Below are 15,106 nucleotides of genomic sequence, written 5' to 3'. Positions count from 1 at the left end.
ACTATTTATTTGTATGATACAGCTGCAAATAAGTATTTGAACACCTGAGAAAATCAATGTTAATATTTGGTACAGTAGCCTTTGTTTGCAATTACAGAGGTCAAACGTTTCCTGTAGTTTTTCACCAGGTTTGCACACACTGCAGGAGGGATTTTGGCCCACTCCTCCACACAGATCTTCTCTAGATCAGTCAGGTTTCTGGGCTGTCGCTGAAAAAGCTCCCTCCAAAGATTCTCTATTGGGTTTAGGTCTGGAGACTGGCTAGGCCACGCCAGAACCTTGATATGCTTCTTACAGAGCCACTCCTTGGTTATCCTGGCTGTGTGCTGCGGGTCATTGTCATGTTGGAAGACCCAGCCTCGACCCATCTTCAATGCTCTAACTGAGGGAAGGAGGTTGTTCCCCAAAATCTCGCAATACATGGCCCCGGTCATCCTCTCCTTAATACAGTGCAGTCGCCCTGTCCCATGTGCAGAAAAACACCCCCAAAGCATGATGCTACCACCTCCATGCTTCACAGTAGGGATGGTGTTCTTGGGATGGTACTCATCATTCTTCTTCCTCCAAACACGTTTAGTGGAATTATGACCAAAAAGTTCTATTTTGGTCTCATCTGACCACATGACTTTCTCCCATGACTCCTCTGGATCATCCAAATGGTCATTGGCAAACTTAAGACGGGCCTTGACATGTGCTGGTTTAAGCAGGGGAACCTTCCGTGCCATGCATGATTTCAAACCATGACGTCTTAGTGTATTACCAACAGTAACCTTGGAAACGGTGGTCCCTGCTCTTTTCAGGTCATTGACCAGCTCCTCCCGTGTAGTTCTGGGCTGATTTCTCACCTTTCTTAGGATCATTGAGACCCCACGAGGTGAGATCTTGCATGGAGCCCCAGTCCGAGGGAGATTGACAGTCATGTTTAGCTTCTTCCATTTTCTAATGATTGCTCCAACAGTGGACCTTTTGTCACCAAGCTGCTTGGCAATTTCCCCGTAGCCCTTTCCAGCCTTGTGGAGGTGTACAATTTTGTCTCTAGTGTCTTTGGACAGCTCTTTGGTCTTGGCCATGTTAGTAGTTGGATTCTTACTGATTGTATGGGGTGGACAGGTGTCTTTATGCAGCTAACGACCTCAAACAGGTGCATCTAATTTAGGATAATAAATGGATTGGAGGTGGACATTTTAAAGGCAGACTAACAGGTCTTTGAGGGTCAGAATTCTAGCTGATAGACAGGTGTTCAAATACTTATTTTCAGCTGTATCATACAAATAAATAGTAAAAAAATCATATATTGTGATTTCTGGATTTTTTTTTTTTTGATTATGTCTCTCACAGTGGACATGCACCTACGATGACAATTTCAGACCCCTCCATGTATATGTATTTAGGATAGGTAGATAACTTTATGCATAATGTTTTATATTATAAAAATGATATGTATTATATTCTTTAAATGAGAATACTTTTTAATTATATGTCCATATCCCACCACACCTGAGAAACTTCTTTTCTGATCTCTATTTCGGTGCAATTTACTATATTGTACAGCTTTGGCCAATAAATAATTGGTTCATTACATATAGTTTGCGAAGCATTCATCATCCAATTAGTTATGGTGATGTTTTAGAATAACGAGTCTTAACCACAATTCATGTAAATAAACCTACCCATCTTTGTTGAATTTGTCATTTTGGCTGTCAATCTATAGATAAGGAAATGTTTAAAACCTTGTATGAATTTAAAGAATCTGGAAAGGTTCCTCATGGTGTTTCAAAAAAGAAAAAAGAAAAAAAATGTCCTTAGAAGGGCACAGACCTTCACAATGAGAGGTGAGTTAAGTAACACTTAGTGATTTCTCTGTCTCTTCATGATCAAAACATACTACTTTTAGATGAGGTCTTATACTATATTATACAGTGAGGTTTTTATTTGCCCTAGATGCAAACACCCTTAATTTTGCACTCCCATGCATGATATCAACGAAAGAAAATGTGAAATTAATGAAATGAAGAGATTTTATAGGGAAGTTTCTTGAGGTCATAATCACAACTAAGGAGAAATTTGATGCCACCAAGTTTCATAAAGATATTGTTGGGAATGTGAAACCAAATTTGTGTTTTTTTATTTAGAAATTGTTTTAACCAGTTGGTTTTGATTGTAGGCTACCATCAATACATTCAAAATCAATTGCCCTAACCCCGCCTTCTTCATAGTTTCTAATCATTGTACTCTTTTTTATATAATGCGTTTTACCTTTCCAGATGTAGTTAAAGTTTGCTTGGTTTATCGCTTTGATTGCTTCCTTGGGAACTGACAATGATTGGGCTGGGTAGATGAAACGAGAGATGGTTTCAGTTTTTGTAATGAGCTTTACATTTTTCCAAGTTCCCCCAGATATTAAGTTTGGTTAATTAATTCACGTCCTTTGTAATTTGTATGCCTAGATACTTAACTGTTGTTTTCACAGGGATGGAATGAATAACTGAGAGATTACAATCATGAATAGGTAGAAGTTCACATTTATTGAGATTCAATTTTAGCCCAGACGCTTTTGAAAAGAAACCTATTGTTTCAAGGATTTTTGGGAGTTGGTCGCTATTTTCCATAAATATGGCTGTATCATCAGCAAGCTGGCTTATTGTCAGATGTTGATCAAATATTGTTCGTTTTTTAAATTCTGAATTTTTAATAAGAATGGATAACATCTCGGCTGCAATAATAAATGACAGTGGGGATATAGGACATCCCTGTTTAATACCTTTTTGAATCGGGAATCTTGGGGAAGTTCCTTGCGGCAGAAGGACTGTGCTATTTGTATCTTTGTAAATTAATCTGACTATGTTTATAAATTGTTCACCAAATCCTAAGAGCTCTAATGTCCGAAACATAAATCTGTGTTCAATCGAGTCAAAAGCTTTAAAAAAGTCCAGAAAAAGAATTAGGCTCTTGTCTTCTATTAGGTAATTATAGTCAAGTAAGTCAAGTATAAGTCGTATATTATGATGTATTGAACGTCCTCTGATGAAGCCTGATTGTGTGTCTGACACGATGTCCTCGATCCCCACTCTAAGTCTGTTTGCAAAAATATGAGTCAAGAGTTTGTAATCGTTATTAAGAAGAGTTATGGGACGTAGATTGTCAATTATCTTTGAGTTTTTGCCAGGTTTTGGAATTAGGGTGATAATTCCTTGCTTCATTGTTGTTGGTAAAATGAATGTAGCCTATTACATATTTCTTTTAGCATATTTAATAAGAGATCTTTTAGGTTATCCCAGAAATGCTTGTAAAAGTTGCTTGTTAAACCGTCTGAGCCTGGAGATTTATCCAGTTTTAGACAGTTAAGGGCTTTTTCCACCTCTTCCATTTTAATTTCAGCATCACAGATATTCTTAAAACAATCATCAATTTTAGGGATCTGTTCAGAGATTTTATTAAAGAAAGCTTCAGCATCGACCTGCGAATAAGAAGAGGAATATAAATTACTATAAAACTGAAAAACTGCTCTGGAGATCTTATCAAGGTCGGTACATTCTTGGTTGTCAATTATCAGCGTTTTTACAGCATTTCGTTCCTGCCTTCTCCTCTCTAGACGACAGAAATATGCTGTGCTCTTTTCTCCTTCCTCCATCCATTTTGCCCGAGAACGGATATAAGCCCCTTTAGCTTTATTAACATGAATGCTGTCCAGTGAGGAATGCAGCGTCGTTAATTTTTGCTTATCATCTTCATTTATCAGATGTTTATTGTAAATACTATTGATTTCCTTTACAATATGCATTTCTTTTTGTTTACTGTCTCTACTTAAAGTTTTACCAAACAAGATGGAAATTTGGGCTGTTTATAAGTTCTTGACCAATTTTTTTTTTTTTTTAATAGTGATTGTTTTCTATCGCGCGTGCGCCGTTGTCATGGTGACCAGACGCCCGCCAGCCTGCCTTCCTGCCTGCTACCCGAGAGCTTTTCAACATGGTGAGTCAAGGTTTCCCGATGTTTCTAAGAAAGAAAAATGTTAAAGCAACAAAACATAAGCACATATGTGTTATAAAGTCTATGTTCAGTAAATTAATAATGGCTGCTTATGGAAACATAAAAAGCGAAAGTCCCGAGACAAAATGTAAACTTAGCATCTTGATATATGTTAGCAATGCCTGTCTGATTTTATACTTACCTTTGAATTTTTGTCTGTGATGTTTTCCCCTTAATCCATTTATCCACCAAAGGATGGAAAAGTATGTGGTTTTTTAAAATAATAATAAAAAAAAATTATAACAGCTTTCAACCTCAAATTAGTTTTATTTAATTTACTTTTTTTTTTTTCTTCAGGTAGGCTTGTAGGTTTATTCTTAAAAATAAAATACCAATTTTGTCAGTAATATAAAGTCTGTATAAAAACATCTCTTCACTTACAATTTAGTTTTATTAGAAATTGTAGAGTTTTGTAGAACTATAATTGCAGCTATAAACTTTAAGCTCAAAAAATGTTTCATTAAAAAGGAAAGAAATAATTTGCTCATTTTAGACAGCATAAATAACTTGCATCTTTTGCATCCAGTCTGCAAAAAAGAAAAAAGGAAACATCAGCAAGGCTGAGAGGGAGAGATTGCAGAGAGAGGCAGATGAACAAAGATTGAGAGAGGAAGGTATATCTGCAGTATTAAAGTAATTTAATTTTAAATGAGTTTTTTGATAACAAATCTGTATACTGCGTTTTGTCCTGTAGAAGAAGCTCGTCTCATTGCTGAACGTGAGGAGAATGAAAGGCTGGAGAGGGAGCGAATAGAACAAGAGAAACAACAGCTACTTGAGTTAAAGGTTTGATGAACTTTCATTTGAACATTCACAGTTGTGTTGCATACATTTACCTGCAGGCTTTAGTGCATATGCAGCTGTCTGTACTGATGGATTGTGTGTGACAAGTTTGGATGTAATGATTGATTGACGCCTGTCAATGTCCACAGGACAGAGAGCGCAGAGAGGACGAGCTGAATGAACTGCGGCACATTCTAGATGAGAATCACTCTGCAGTCACCACGTGGGAATCAGAATGCAGGAACAAAGCTAAGGTAAGACTCGTGTAGCTTTATCTCAGGGTAATTCTGAGGCCACTATAAGTGTGTTACAGGATGATTTGTTCTCTGGTCTTTTCCAGTGGGAGCGTTACATGCGTTGCGACGGCAGTCCGGATCCAGCTGTGCAGCCGGAAATCAACTCCTTCATCAGTTTGTGGAGAGAAGACTCTGAAACCCAAATCCAGCAGGTCATGAAAAACTGTGCTCTGGCTCTTCAGGTGAGACCAGCTCTCTGGATCTGTTGTTTTCATGTTTTCAAGTCCATTATTGATGACTAAGGTGATCCTGGTAAGTCAAAGATCACTATTATTGAACATTTTAGTATTACATTTGACACATACAGTGAGGAAAATAAGTATTTGAATACCCTGCTATTTTGCAAGTTCTCCCACTTAGAAATCATGGAGGGGTCTGAAATTGTCATCGTAGGTTCATGTCCACTGTGAGAGACATAATCTAAAAAAAAAAATCCAGAAATCACAATGTATTATTTTTTAACTATTTATTTGTATGATACAGCTGCAAATAAGTATTTTAACACCTGAGAAAATCAATGTTAATATTTGGTACAGTAGCCTTTGTTTGCAATTACAGAGGTCAAACGTTTCCTGTAGTTTTTCACCAGGTTTGCACACACTGCAGGAGGGATTTTGGCCCACTCCTCCACACAGATCTTCTCTAGATCAGTCAGGTTTCTGGGCTGTCGCTGAAAAAGCTCCCTCTAAAGATTCTCTATTGGGTTTAGGTCTGGAGACTGGCTAGGCCACGCCAGAACCTTGATATGCTTCTTACAGAGCCACTCCTTGGTTATCCTGGCTGTGTGCTGCGGGTCATTGTCATGTTGGAAGACCCAGCCTCGACCCATCTTCAATGCTCTAACTGAGGGAAGGAGGTTGTTCCCCAAAATCTCGCAATACATGGCCCCGGTCATCCTCTCCTTAATACAGTGCAGTCGCCCTGTCCCATGTGCAGAAAAACACCCCCAAAGCATGATGCTACCACCTCCATGCTTCACAGTAGGGATGGTGTTCTTGGGATGGTACTCATCATTCTTCTTCCTCCAAACACGTTTAGTGGAATTATGACCAAAAAGTTCTATTTTGGTCTCATCTGACCACATGACTTTCTCCCATGACTCCTCTGGATCATCCAAATGGTCATTGGCAAACTTAAGACGGGCCTTGACATGTGCTGGTTTAAGCAGGGGAACCTTCCGTGCCATGCATGATTTCAAACCATGACGTCTTAGTGTATTACCAACAGTAACCTTGGAAACGGTGGTCCCTGCTCTTTTCAGGTCATTGACCAGCTCCTCCCGTGTAGTTCTGGGCTGATTTCTCACCTTTCTTAGGATCATTGAGACCCCACGAGGTGAGATCTTGCATGGAGCCCCAGTCCGAGGGAGATTGACAGTCATGTTTAGCTTCTTCCATTTTCTAATGATTGCTCCAACAGTGGACCTTTTGTCACCAAGCTGCTTGGCAATTTCCCCGTAGCCCTTTCCAGCCTTGTGGAGGTGTACAATTTTGTCTCTAGTGTCTTTGGACAGCTCTTTGGTCTTGGCCATGTTAGTAGTTGGATTCTTACTGATTGTATGGGGTGGACAGGTGTCTTTATGCAGCTAACGACCTCAAACAGGTGCATCTAATTTAGGATAATAAATGGATTGGAGGTGGACATTTTAAAGGCAGACTAACAGGTCTTTGAGGGTCAGAATTCTAGCTGATAGACAGGTGTTCAAATACTTATTTTCAGCTGTATCATACAAATAAATAGTAAAAAAATCATATATTGTGATTTCTGGATTTTTTTTTTTGATTATGTCTCTCACAGTGGACATGCACCTACGATGACAATTTCAGACCCCTCCATGTATATGTATTTAGGATAGGTAGATAACTTTATGCATAATGTTTTATATTATAAAAATGATATGTATTATATTCTTTAAATGAGAATACTTTTTAATTATATGTCCATATCCCACCACACCTGAGAAACTTCTTTTCTGATCTCTATTTCGGTGCAATTTACTATATTGTACAGCTTTGGCCAATAAATAATTGGTTCATTACATATAGTTTGCGAAGCATTCATCATCCAATTAGTTATGGTGATGTTTTAGAATAACGAGTCTTAACCACAATTCATGTAAATAAACCTACCCATCTTTGTTGAATTTGTCATTTTGGCTGTCAATCTATAGATAAGGAAATGTTTAAAACCTTGTATGAATTTAAAGAATCTGGAAAGGTTCCTCATGGTGTTTCAAAAAAGAAAAAAGAAAAAAAATGTCCTTAGAAGGGCACAGACCTTCACAATGAGAGGTGAGTTAAGTAACACTTAGTGATTTCTCTGTCTCTTCATGATCAAAACATACTACTTTTAGATGAGGTCTTATACTATATTATACAGTGAGGTTTTTATTTGCCCTAGATGCAAACACCCTTAATTTTGCACTCCCTTGCATGATATCAACGAAAGAAAATGTGAAATTTGGCAGTGTCAAATAAAAAACAAAATTAAATGAATCAATTTGCTAGAGTTTTGTCTCTGTTTTATTACAATTAGGTGCACTTACCTCTGGAATGGTACATTCAAAACGACAAACTGCACAAACTGAGTATAACATTACTTTAGTTGGACCTTGCTATGTAGGCTACCATCAATACATGCCCTGAGGATGGTCGTTTGACCGAAAGCTTGGCTATTCAATTTGCTGAAAGGATTCAAGTGTGCAGACAGTTTTATTTATTTTTGAGATCTTCAGTTTTGTTTGTCTGGCACCTTGTTGTTCGTGAGTGCGGTGTTACTCCTTCAAAAAACCATCAATACATTCAAAATCAATTGCCCTAACCCCGCCTTCTTCATAGTTTCTAATCATTGTAGCCTACTCTTTTTTATATAATGCGTTTTACCTTTCCAGATGTAGTTAAAGTTTGCTTGGTTTATCGCTTTGATTGCTTCCTTGGGAACTGACAATGATTGGGCTGGGTAGATGAAACGAGAGATGGTTTCAGTTTTTGTAAGTAATGAGCTTTACATTTTTCCAAGTTCCCCCAGATATTAAGTTTGGTTAATTGATTCACGTCCTTTGTAATTTGTATGCCTAGATACTTAACTGTTGTTTTCACAGGGATGGAATGAATAACTGAGAGATTACAATCATGAATAGGTATAAGTTCACATTTATTGAGATTCAATTTTAGCCCAGACGCTTTTGAAAAGAAACCTATTGTTTCAAGGATTTTTGGGAGTTGGTCGCTATTTTCCATAAATATGGCTGTATCATCAGCAAGCTGGCTTATTGTCAGATGTTGATCAAATATTGTTCGTTTTTTAAATTCTGAATTTTTAATAAGAATGGATAACATCTCGGCTGCAATAATAAATGACAGTGGGGATATAGGACATCCCTGTTTAATACCTTTTTGAATCGGGAATCTTGGGGAAGTTCCTTGCGGCAGAAGGACTGTGCTATTTGTATCTTTGTAAATTAATCTGACTATGTTTATAAATTGTTCACCAAATCCTAAGAGCTCTAATGTCCGAAACATAAATCTGTGTTCAATCGAGTCAAAAGCTTTAAAAAGGTCCAGAAAAAGAATTAGGCTCTTGTCTTCTATTAGGTAATTATAGTCCAGTAAGTCAAGTATAAGTCGTATATTATGATGTATTGAACGTCCTCTGATGACGCCTGATTGTGTGTCTGACACGATGTCCTCGATCCCCACTCTAAGTCTGTTTGCAAAAATATGAGTCAAGAGTTTGTAATCGTTATTAAGAAGAGTTATGGGACGTAGATTGTCAATTATCTTTGAGTTTTTGCCAGGTTTTGGAATTAGGGTGATAATTCCTTGCTTCATTGTTGTTGGTAAAATGAATGTAGCCTATTACATATTTCTTTTAGCATATTTAATAAGAGATCTTTTAGGTTATCCCAGAAATGCTTGTAAAAGTTGCTTGTTAAACCGTCTGAGCCTGGAGATTTATCCAGTTTTAGACTGTTAAGGGCTTTTTCCACCTCTTCCATTTTAATTTCAGCATCACAGATATTCTTAAAACAATCATCAATTTTAGGGATCTGTTCAGAGATTTTATTAAAGAAAGCTTCAGCATCGACCTGCGAATAAGAAGAGGAATATAAATTACTATAAAACTGAAAAACTGCTCTGGAGATCTTATCAAGGTCGGTACATTCTTGGTTGTCAATTATCAGCGTTTTTACAGCATTTCGTTCCTGCCTTCTCCTCTCTAGACGACAGAAATATGCTGTGCTCTTTTCTCCTTCCTCCATCCATTTTGCCCGAGAACGGATATAAGCCCCTTTAGCTTTATTAACATGAATGCTGTCCAGTGAGGAATGCAGCGTCGTTAATTTTTGCTTATCATCTTCATTTATCAGATGTTTATTGTAAATACTATTGATTTCCTTTACAATATGCATTTCTTTTTGTTTACTGTCTCTACTTAAAGTTTTACCAAACAAGATGGAAATTTGGGCTGTTTATAAGTTCTTGACCAATTTTTTTTTTTTTTTAATAGTGATTGTTTTCTATCGCGCGTGCGCCGTTGTCATGGTGACCAGACGCCCGCCAGCCTGCCTTCCTGCCTGCTACCCGAGAGCTTTTCAACATGGTGAGTCAAGGTTTCCCGATGTTTCTAAGAAAGAAAAATGTTAAAGCAACAAAACATAAGCACATATGTGTTATAAAGTCTATGTTCAGTAAATTAATAATGGCTGCTTATGGAAACATAAAAAGCGAAAGTCCCGAGACAAAATGTAAACTTAGCATCTTGATATATGTTAGCAATGCCTGTCTGATTTTATACTTACCTTTGAATTTTTGTCTGTGATGTTTTCCCCTTAATCCATTTATCCACCAAAGGATGGAAAAGTATGTGGTTTTTTAAAATAAAAAAAAATAAAAAATTATAACAGCTTTCAACCTCAAATTAGTTTTATTTAATTTACTTTTTTTTTTTTTTCAGGTAGGCTTGTAGGTTTATTCTTAAAAATAAAATACCAATTTTGTCAGTAATATAAAGTCTGTATAAAAACATCTCTTCACTTACAATTTAGTTTTATTAGAAATTGTAGAGTTTTGTAGAACTATAATTGCAGCTATAAACTTTAAGCTCAAAAAATGTTTCATTAAAAAGGAAAGAAATAATTTGCTCATTTTAGACAGCATAAATAACTTGCATCTTTTGCATCCAGTCTGCAAAAAAGAAAAAAGGAAACATCAGCAAGGCTGAGAGGGAGAGATTGCAGAGAGAGGCAGATGAACAAAGATTGAGAGAGGAAGGTATATCTGCAGTATTAAAGTAATTTAATTTTAAATGAGTTTTTTGATAACAAATCTGTATACTGCGTTTTGTCCTGTAGAAGAAGCTCGTCTCATTGCTGAACGTGAGGAGAATGAAAGGCTGGAGAGGGAGCGAATAGAACAAGAGAAACAACAGCTACTTGAGTTAAAGGTTTGATGAACTTTCATTTGAACATTCACAGTTGTGTTGCATACATTTACCTGCAGGCTTTAGTGCATATGCAGCTGTCTGTACTGATGGATTGTGTGTGACAAGTTTGGATGTAATGATTGATTGACGCCTGTCAATGTCCACAGGACAGAGAGCGCAGAGAGGACGAGCTGAATGAACTGCGGCACATTCTAGATGAGAATCACTCTGCAGTCACCACGTGGGAATCAGAATGCAGGAACAAAGCTAAGGTAAGACTCGTGTAGCTTTATCTCAGGGTAATTCTGAGGCCACTATAAGTGTGTTACAGGATGATTTGTTCTCTGGTCTTTTCCAGTGGGAGCGTTACATGCGTTGCGACGGCAGTCCGGATCCAGCTGTGCAGCCGGAAATCAACTCCTTCATCAGTTTGTGGAGAGAAGACTCTGAAACCCAAATCCAGCAGGTCATGAAAAACTGTGCTCTGGCTCTTCAGGTGAGACCAGCTCTCTGGATCTGTTGTTTTCATGTTTTCAAGTCCATTATTGATGACTAAGGTGATCCTGGTGAGTCAAAGATCACTATTATTGATCATTTTAGTATTACATTTGACACATAACTCATACCTCTGTGCTAGGGTCATGAGTAATACCTCAAATCATGTTAATTGTTAAGGATCCAATGTTTTATTTCCTTCTGGGGAATGATAAAAAAGCTGATGAAATGTCAGACGTAAGGGCCGTTCACAACAAGGATGCAGAGGTGGCCTTTGCAATTCGGAGGCCCATTTCAAAGAAACAGTTGGAGGCCCCCCGTCATTCAGTCAAACAATTGATTAAAAACACGTAACAAAATTCATTTAGTATTCAGAGCAAAAACAGACAATGTTCTAAGACTCAAATAAAAGTCACCTAACATTAACTTCTTGTTTATTGAACTGTTGTATGAAATCAATAGGCTATCACATTTCGCAATTGTGCTGATATTCAGGAAAACAGCACTCTATAGCCTATCCTGTTATAAATATTAAAAACAAGAACTCACACAAATACACAAGAACACCAGGCAGTACAAATTTTAACATGTAGTACACAACATGTTGATGATGCATTCATTGCTTGCGTGTTGTTTACATAAAAAAAGAAATGCAGAAACAATGTACAAACGGTGTTGTATTTGAACTGTCTGGATTTCCATAGCAGTGGAATGAAATAAATGAAAGGTCTATACACAAGTTTTTTAAAACTTACTTTAACTTAAGCGTCACATTTTTTAGAATGTAGCGTCATGAGCGAGAGACATGAGAGTCGAATGGAACAATCAAACATGTCTATCCAGAGCATGTTTGCATAGAAAAACAATGAAAAAGCAGCCCAGTGGAATGCAAAAACTTGTTATGTGTGAATGGCCCCTTAAAAAAAAAAAGAGAATGTTATTGTCCATTGGTGTGGATTCTTGTTAGCGCTATAGCAATCTTTATAGTTATCATTCTTTGGCCTTTACTGTACATAGAAACATGGGTATCTAGAGATCACAATGGTTCGCGCCAAGAAGCAACTAACTTAACCACACTATCAACCGCATAGCAGTGCCCTGGCAACATTGTACATCATGGTGGTGAGTTTGCACAGGCATGTTTTCTTCAGAAAATCTAAAACAGTTTCTCTTGGACAGTTGATAGACGAACTGGACTTCCTCTTGAGTGAGGGTCCTGAGCCAAGCACTGCTCAACAGTATCACGAAACAGTCCTTTGTCTACAGAGTATCAACCTCTCCAAACTCAAACAGGCCACTGAGGAGCTACTTAAGGTGGGAGTTCTTCTAAGATCTTCCCATGCAGCTTACTTCTATTTCAACACATATTGGACATAATATGTGTTTTGCTTCCCGTCCAGTTTGCAAATTCTAGTTCTGACATTGAGAGTGGCAACATGCAGACTGTAGTCCAGGACGACAATATTACTCTTTGTCTGTGGGCCAACCTCAACAAAAATCCAAGGTTTGTCAGTCTTCATGGTGAAATTTAGGCACTATTGTAGGATAAAGGAAATACTTGACAATCCATGTTTCCAGGTTTAAAGGTTACCGGTTCGAGGAGGTGGGTCTGGGTTTCGAGCTGCCGAAGCCTCTGGCTGTGAGTGACATCGCTGTTCGGATCCTTCACACACGCTACGACCACCTGTCCCACCACAGCAAGCGTGAACAGGTCCAGAGAAGGAGATCCATGATGGAGGGCCATCTGAGAGTGCTGCAGAGGTGCAAGATGGGAAGATAGAGGGAGAGGGAGATGAGGGAGAAAGCTCAAAGCAGGTGGAGGAAGAGAGCCGTTCAGTCAGATCAGAGAGCAGGAAGAGGGTGAGTGAGGCTTTGATCATGTGCACACTATGTACTTGTTTTCTAGTGGATTCTGTCGCTGACAATATTAATGTGTGTCCATGTGTCAGAGTGCTGTGAGTGTGATCTCATCTAAGGAGGGGAGGAAGAGCTCTTCAATCAAGCTGTTAGAGGAAGGAGAAAGTCAGATGGAGGGAATCGCTACAAGTTTAGAAGCTGGTTTGGTTCCTTCCATTTATCGTCTTTCACTTCCTGATTTTCCTCATTTCTTTATATGAGGATGAAATCTTTATCACGTAAAAACTGTCATGATCCAGGTTCCTTCATTCTCTGTCTCCCTCTTGTGGCCACATCTCACACTACACCATCACCCCGTTCTCATCAGTCCCAGCTGTTCCCATTTACCCTTAATCTCCACTCTATCATCTCACCTGTTTCTCCTTCCCTCCTGATGTTTCCTGCTATTTCTAACCCTCTCTTTCTCTGCCCCTTTGTCAGTTTATTCCAAGCTATCTAATGCTGAAGTCGCTTCTCTTACCTTTCTTGCCAAAACGAATCGAGTCCTGATGTCCTGTCCTGTCGTGTCCTGTGTGGTTCGTGTGGAAGCCTCTCCTCGAAGTCAGTATACTCATCCATTCTCTTGCTGGCTCACTGAACTCTGCCCTGCCAATTCAGACGCTGAGTTCCTGAACAGACGCGGTATCCAGTCTACGGTACCTTCTCTCTCGGCGGACTTCGCCTCTCACTACAGTCTCCACTCGGAGTCCAACTTCGCCTGACGCCCTGATGCGCATCCTGAGTTCCAGTATTATCTGCTGCCTGCAGTTTACGTTGATTTCTACAAAGCGAAGTTTTCTGTTTTTACCTGAGAAGATTTATGTTTGATTCAGTGATTCGCTTCTCATTTCCATTAAAGACTGAATTATTGTGAATCTCGCTTTTTGGTCCTCTATCTCTCATTATAACAAAAACAAAATGTATAATTTGTTTTAGTTAACTATGATCATTTGTAAAATACCACCAATGCTTTAAACTATAAATTGGATTGTTCCATATTTGATTTTTTTTTTATTTAAAGCTCCTGTATAATATAAAAAATATGCACATCAGAATTATAATAATAACATATTAATGGGCCAAATGCAATGCATTTAATATTATCAGACATGACAATTAAATTTAATGCAAAGGACCACTTACTACTTACTATAAGGTATAAGTGTGACACTGTCACACCCATCATACATATTAGGTACACTAATGTTTAATTGTGATCATTAAGTATTGTCATTGTTATGTTTTTTTTTTTGTAGTGTTGAGTTTCAGTTGTCCTTATCTTAACCCTAGCCCTTGAGTTATCCTAACCATAGCCCTTAGCCCTAATAAGGTGAATAATAACCTTGGCACTTTGTCATTGCTATCAACTCCGACTCACAGGGCTCGACATTAAGCCTTTTCATGTGCTTGTCCTCTGGACAAGCAAATCTGTCATTCACTTGTCCGAGTAAAAAAGTTGCTTGTCCGGAATTTTTTTGGTGTGTGTGTGTGTGTGTGCTGTAAATATAATTTATTCTGAAGAAACATCCTCATCTGTGTTCAATCAACTCTGATGTATTTAAATCTGCATATTGTCATATCTGCACCTATAAAGGGTCTTATTAAAATCTTTTTAAATGTATGCTTCATATTTAGTTTTAAATTTGATCAATAGATTAAATTAGAATAGCCTAATAAGATAATATAGGGCTGTTGTTACCCTAGGTAGGGCTGATGAAATTAAATAATTTACACTGAAAATGTACAACTGCATTACATATTGTTATGAATATGATATCGTTTTAAATATTTTTGAATATACAAATAAGACATTTTGGAAAGAATGATACTTTTAAACATGAAAGTAAACCGCCAGTAGGAGGCGGCAGGCGACTGTCTTAATGAGCGAGTCATTGAGTCATTCATTCAAACGATTCGTTCAAACAACTGATTCATTCAAGAATGAGACCGATGTTTATGAATGGGTCATTGAATCTTTGACTCGGCCAATTCATACACAACGCTGAATCATTCAGTAATAAAACACGGTCAAGTGTTGCTGTGAGATGCGTTACGGTTCTGCTGTGATCTTTGTTTGGAACTATTTTTGCTGCTGAAACAGAACAAAAACAGTCAATATTGTGTCTAAAATGTAAGTGACTTAATTTGAACTGTTTATTGATCTGTTGTATCAAAAGCAATGT

The 15,106-nt window shown here is 37.9% G+C and overlaps 1 pseudogene across 1 annotated transcript; it reads left to right on the top strand.

Annotated features, from left to right (window-relative positions):
- Window positions 1-1,825: 1,825 nt before the first annotated feature.
- On the top strand, window positions 1,826-13,798 carry LOC309496487 (dynein axonemal intermediate chain 7-like; annotated as a pseudogene). The gene is made up of 13 exons: window positions 1,826-1,832; window positions 4,724-4,815; window positions 4,962-5,066; window positions 5,153-5,290; window positions 10,294-10,381; window positions 10,462-10,553; window positions 10,676-10,804; window positions 10,891-11,028; window positions 12,207-12,341; window positions 12,428-12,531; window positions 12,606-12,887; window positions 12,977-13,085; window positions 13,542-13,798. The product of its transcript is annotated as a dynein axonemal intermediate chain 7-like (transcript).
- The last annotated feature ends 1,308 nt before the right edge of the window (window positions 13,799-15,106 follow it).

This window comes from Leuciscus leuciscus (assembly GCF_965113295.1).
Source record: "Leuciscus leuciscus genome assembly, chromosome: 4".
In the NCBI taxonomy this organism is placed as follows: domain Eukaryota; kingdom Metazoa; phylum Chordata; class Actinopteri; order Cypriniformes; family Leuciscidae; genus Leuciscus; species Leuciscus leuciscus.
Note: the sequence above shows the minus strand (reverse complement) of the source record. Positions and strands in the feature narration are given on the sequence as shown.